Source organism: Dermacentor silvarum, chromosome 3 (genome assembly GCF_013339745.2).
Source record: "Dermacentor silvarum isolate Dsil-2018 chromosome 3, BIME_Dsil_1.4, whole genome shotgun sequence".
Classification (NCBI taxonomy): domain Eukaryota; kingdom Metazoa; phylum Arthropoda; class Arachnida; order Ixodida; family Ixodidae; genus Dermacentor; species Dermacentor silvarum.
In genome coordinates this window covers 201,912,102-201,918,782 of record NC_051156.1, presented here as the reverse complement: position 1 = coordinate 201,918,782, position 6,681 = coordinate 201,912,102, and positions in this window count along the sequence as shown.

Below are 6,681 nucleotides of genomic sequence, written 5' to 3'. Positions count from 1 at the left end.
CGGCGTTGCTGTCATTCACGTACGATTTCAACTGATGGCTGTGGCGATGCGGACTCCGCTGCTTCGTTTCGGTTGGACGCTAGCGCCGTTCTTGCTCTTCCTTGCTCACCGAGCCCTGAAAGTAGACCGGATTAAGCGATGTGCGGCCAAATAAGTCCGAATTAGGGAGAGTTTGATTGCATTGAATAATGCATACGCCGGCCGGCAGCACGCACCTTGTTGAGAAGCTTGCTCGCTGCCGCCCTTGTCGGCGAGATTTTCCCGCAGAAGCCGCATAATAACCGGTATTTCGTCTCACGCGGCTGCACTTTAAGCGGTATGCGTATACATGGAGTTCCATGGGAGGGTAAACGGGAGTCGGAAAAGGCCGCGTTGTAGCCAGTTCTGCACTATAAACGGTTACGTTATAAGTGCTCTATACTGTACATACTCAAGTGTTGCAGTCTGCCACAAATGTTCTAGTGTGGAGCAAGCTGCCATTGCTGTAATAGCACCCAATATGTTTGATTCCCACTGTTTCTTATCTGCATGTACACTTGTTGCTTCTATCACTCACTCTGTAAATGCATGGAAGTTGGGTTTGCAAAGCAATCCCTAACAGTCGAGGTAGGCAATTTAAAGATGCCGTGGTTCTTGTGGATGTTCATCACTGCTGTCAAAGCCCTGCAATGTGCCAAGCTGCACTATTGACTGGCGCACATGCAACAGTTTGCTACTCGTGCAGGTTGTAATTAGCAGCTCAAAATTCATTGACTTATTTTTGCTTGGGCAGCAGCTAAAACTGCTTCCTAAAATAAGCCGGTGGTGGAAGTACAGAGGGTATGGACACCTTGTGATTGATGTTCAGCATTCCGTGGCGAGAGGCAGGGGTTCAATAGAGCAACTTTAATGGAGCAGTTTGTAGCTGTATGACATAAGCAAGGTGAATTTCACTTCCAATTTTGCCAGCTCCACTCATTGGCATCTAGTGAAACTTTGGAGATGGGTGATGCTTTCTAAAAGGAGTGCAGACTACAATAATTAACTGTCAGCTTTATGGTAATGGTGCCTGCTGTTTTTATCAAGTGTGCAGAATATGGAGTGATCACTTTTAATGAATGTAAGGTGCCCAGGATGTAAAGCAGTGAGCATATTTGTAAAAAGTATATTCGGTCATTTGAAGCTGTTGTGCTTGTGACCTTTCAAATTCTATTGGCACCCTGGGAGGCATAACAACCCCCGGGGGGGAATTGCCAGATTTCCTCACTAAATTGTCGCAGAGTGATAAACATACGACAGCATTCGGGAGGTGGTTGCACAAATCCAGTCAAGTGCCAATAGCATTGCTGCAGGATGCTGCACACCTAGGTCCCAATATCGGCATTGTCTAGTTGGCACAGAGTAGCGTGAAAGGAATGTTCATGAACATCTAAAGGGGAAGGGCAATTGGAATGTCTAGTAGTCTTGGCATGGCTACGCAAGTTGCACGAGGCACACGCCATTGCATCGAGAAAGCAGAGTGCTTGTGCAAGATCAGCAAAGTTGCAGTGGCACAAGCATATTTCAATTCGAGGTGATATTTTGTTGCGATAGCTTCCCTACTTTGGTAATAAGTGGGTATGGGCTCATACTAGGGAAATTTCATTTGCAACTACTTGATTTTGGTGTTGCAGTTAAGAAGTGAACATATCAGACTATTCCTGCAGCATCCACATTGTATGGCAAGTGCATTATTATTACATACCTGCCAACTCTTCCGAATTTTCCGTACAATGTACGAATTTGGACCCGTCTTATGATTTTGCGAATCTCAGCTAAATTTTCACGAAAAGTGGTTATATTCACGAAATAATTTTTTTAAAATTTCTAATAAAGTCCCACCGTTGCTGGTGGCCGGGGGCGCCACTTACATAGGGGTGCATAGAGATGGGGGTGTACGCTACAGAGTAAGGACATTTTTCACTCTGTGACGTTGCCTTCGTCATCGGGTTATTATACGACCTGACGACGACCGGGCGTCACTGGTTGTCGTTACTCTCAACATAGACCCACCTGTACGTAAATGGCGCCCCCAGCGACGACGGCGATTTCGGGTCGATGCAGCAGGCACAGTTTCTGTATTGGAGGCTGTGGCTTGTTGTCTCGCCTGTCGCCTTCGCTAGGCTTTTTTCGCGGGTATGACCGCTTTTGTGCGCCTCGCTTTTTTGTGCGACGTGCCGCTGCATCGGGCGCAGTGCGACTCCGGCACTTCGGTGTTTCGTAGCCGTAGCAGCTGCGAAGTGTGATGGCGTGCTCGAAGCCTCGACAGCACTAGACTCTACCAGTACTTCCAAGTCTGATTGATGTCGTTTCCCGTGCACCCCCCCGGTCGCGAGTTTACGAATTTGACAGTCTTGTGGTTGGCAGGTATGTTATTATAATGTTTGAAGACCTGTAGCACTGTGGCATTTATATTAGTGCTTTGGCACCAAGTGCCATCATTTTGCCCAGAGTTTCTGCAGGAGGTATACGGCTAGCTATTTAAATGGGTCATTTGCACTGTGTAGGTAGCTGTCAAGTTAAATTGACTTATGTTGCACGTTGGGCTTGTTGGTGTAACATGATGGAGGCACAAAGTGTAACGCATCAGAAGCAGGACACGAACACAGACAACACTCACATTTGACGCTAACTTTCAACGAGTTTTTATTGTAGAATCGCAGCATACATGTACGGGTGTCCCAGTCGTACTGACTGCATAGTAGCAGCAGTCGTGTGTACTTACAGCCAGTATTTTTTTCATCGCGAAGTATTGTTTTAATTAGTGACCTTTTTCATTATTGCTTGGATCGCAAACATGTCTATTACAAAGTTTGAAGGGCACCTCAAATAACTTCCGAATCAAACATTTATTTCGTGCTGAAGTGCTGGTTTTTCCCACGAAAAAAAAAATGAAATAGAAGCACACTCGCACGCCGCTAAAGCCCTCAAGCAACCTTTGAAAGATATATGCTGCGTTCATTTATCGCCGCATCATACAAGGCTTCGTCATGTAGGATGGCTCAAGAGGTTTCGCGACCTAACTAGCGTGGTGCGATAAGCGTCAGCATGTGCCGACGCAAGAACGTTGTGCTCGATCATGAGGCACTTGGGATAGCTTTAACCTTCGTGTATCATAAAACAAAGCTACTAAAGAAATTCAACCAATCTAAAAAAAGAACTGTTCAAAAGAGCACTAAAAAAGGTAGCTCTCAGAACAGAAAAGATACTCGGGAGTTTATTTCTGTAAAAAACAAACCAAAAGCACGTAAGGCGTCTCAGCCGCCCACAAAGAAACAGCCAAAGATGCAACTGGTTTAGCCATTTACCCTTTCTGTCTCTTGAACTCCGGAAAAGAAGCAAAACAAAGCCGTTTATTACCTATTTCTATCTTCGTCGCAAGCTTTTTTTATGTAAGGATAGGGTGACATCATGAAGGTGTGTTAAACAGTCACGTTTTGCGCCAGTTCTGAGCGGTTTTTTCCACTGACACTTATAGCACGTGCTCAAACAGGTCACCGTCTGAAGCAATACAGTACTTCTTTCCAACACTTGCGCTGTTGCAGCTTTGACCGACGACGTTGGAGTCTTGCGGCAGACTCTACTTATTTTTGCCTTTAGGGCGTCCAGTGTGGTAGCTTTGCTGCTATACACGCGAGCTTTCACGCAGCCCCGCAAGTAGTAGTCCAGCAGTGTCATGTCTAGCGACGTTGCCGTCCAGGGTATAAGTTCATGCTGGCCAATCCACTGTCGACAAAAAAGCTTGTCGAGCCACGCTCGAGACTGGCTACTCCTATGCGCAGGAGCACCATGTTGAAACCAGATGTTCCGAATGTGCACAAGTGGAACATTGCAACAGACGTCCGTCGTGCGAAAGGCCGTGGGGGTATGGGAGGGAGGCGGGGCCACGCTGTGCTGCGGCACCAAATGCGTATCTTGCAACCGGGTGCGAGGGGAACTGGCGCCACTCAAGGCTCCCACGCGAAAGGAGCAAAGCGGGAAGGGAGGCGGGGGGGGGGGGGCAGCTTCTACTCGGCCAACAACTGCACTTGTACTTTGCCCCGCTGTGGCGGTCGCCCGCACCATCTCTTAAAAGCGATCTCCACACGACTCTGACCTTTGTATGCACTGTGCATTCGCCGCTCAGTTTCCGTTGAAGTGATAGACCGCACGAACCTTCGCTCGCTGCGGCGGCTGCGCTTGCTGCCAGCATTTTGACATGATTGTCTGCGGTCATTGAGTAATCTATTCATGTTTGCTTGTGTGCGCTGACACCACGTATGTTAATTCAGTTAGTAAGCAAATGTGTCCAAGTTTATGCAGCCGATAAAACTGCTATCCCTACTACGAATAGCTCTCTACTAATTTGCTATCGCAATTGATGCTTCGCCTTTCGGGCGAAACTGCGACATTTAAAAAAAATTCTCCACACTGATTACCTTGAGGTTCTCACCTGCGCACTGGCGTCTCGCACAGTACCGCGAGGGTTAGCAGCAAAGAATGCCAAAACATCCGTTTCCGCGTCTTACGCAACCGTCGCAGTCCTCTGTTGCTTTCTTGTGAAGCTACACGTCTCGCAAAGGACTTGGTACATTCTAAGTTGACGGACTAGGGCGTCCTCCACAATGGAGTAGCTTGGCTGCCTTCCTCTTGTCGCCGTGTGCCGCCCCCAGAGCCAGGATCATTTTAGCCTTCTGATCATTCGTGAAGGGCACGACTGACTTGAAGAGCAGGTCACTGGCGTGGTACCGTTGAGATCTCCCATTATTGTTATCTACGCACTGACACGACAAGCAACAAATCACCAGCCCTTCCCCTGTCGAGAAAATGGGAGTAAGCGAAGCTTGCCGTGTGTGTATCGGACCTTCGTCGGGGTAACGTTCGGAAGCCATCGTCTCGGAATTCTCTGATCGTCGCTGACGGCAGGCTTCGGAAGCCCTCGTCGTCTCGGGATCGTCGGCTCTTCGCTGACGGTGAGCCTCGGCTAGGGAAGCCCACGTTCCGGGTACAGTATTCCGGGGGACATACGTACCGGGCGCGCCTATCTACAGTACAAGATGAGTGTGCAAAATTAGTCCCAAGTGTGCCGTCACGGTTTCCTGGCTTCGAAATCCCCCTCCCCCCTACGGCTCAGCTACGGTACGCCTATCAATGCGTCAGCGGCGTGTTCTAATGATGCCGCGACCATCGCATAGCGTGAAGACCTTTATCAAGCTTCCGCCACTAGTGAAGCCGTGTATCCGTGGCTATTCGCTTCGGAGCGCTTGTGTAGCGGCGCGCGAGCGCGTATCTATTTCGTATTTTGGTTGTTTCGTCGCGCGCTTTTGTTTTTTCTCGGAAATATCCAATGAGGAAAAGCTGAGCACGAAACAAATGATTGATTCGGAGGTTAATTGAGGTGCGCTACAACTTTGTAATTGATGTTTGTGATTCGAGCGATAATTAAAAGTTCACTAATTAAAATCAAATTATTAATACCGTACCGCTGGTATTCTGCGAAATCAACGGTTTTTGTATACCAACTTAATTAGTACCTTAGTATTAGTACCTTAATTGTACTAATAGTTAGTGACTATTATTTCCAGTTTGTACTTCATTTACTTTGCCTAATATTCCACTTAGTGATTACTACATTGCTGTTTTATGTTATATATTAGCACAAATGTATATTTTCTGTCAGGAGGTCCCCTTTCAGCTACATGCTCTGGGACCTCCTTCTGTATACTTATGTAAGCATGTATGTATGTATGTATGTATGTATGTATGTATGTATGTATGTATGTAACTTTATCATTCGTATGAAGCTCCTCTCCGAGGGCTAATTCTAAAGCGGCTGAGTGTCTCATTTTGCTACGTTTGGAGAAAAGTAAAGCTATAGGGGTGGCTGGAGTTGTATAGGTCTTGCACATAATCTAGAGAGCAAACGGCCGGGTGACACGTTTTCTTCTACACCCTCTCGCGTTGTTTGCTAAGCATCACGGTAGCTATATTGTTCTAATATTATCGTTTGAAATGACGAACTTGTGACTAAATTCGATCCAGCCGCCGCGGGGTAATCAGAAAAGTGTCTTTTTAGATCACGTGACTTCAAACAGCATAGCGGTACGCAGGGAGTAATGATACAGCATGTGCTGCAGCAGCGGCCGGGTGACCGCGGCGAGCCGAATAGGTGCGAAATCTGACACCTAACCACTTCTTGTGAGTTGTGAACGTGAAAGCTATATAATGTAAGGCCGCTGAGTGGTCCTTCGAGTTTTGCGCTGCGAGTAATGTATCATAGCGGTATATGCCGACCGAGCAAGCTGCCTGCGGTGCCACCGATGGCCTGCGCGACGAAAGACCGAGGAAGCAGCAACGGCCACCAAGGCGCGCGCAGCAGCTAAGTCCAGTTAGGGGTGAAAGAGAGATACGGACTGCGCGCCGGCTTCCGAGAGCGAGACGGGAGCACCTGCACGTGCGCGACACGGAGCTGCCTCGCCGACGACACCCCGTCTCGCCCTACGGCGTCGCGTCGCCGTATCTGCTCCGTCGAGGTGCGCTCGTGACGTGGCGTCGCAGCCAGTGGAAATTTAGGTGCCGTTTCGCTGCAACAAATGCCGGCTTTTTCGCTCAATGGGCCATTTGATGCTTTCGCATCAAGAAAACACTGCTCTCGTGTATATAGGCCCTGTTGCTGCGGATTCG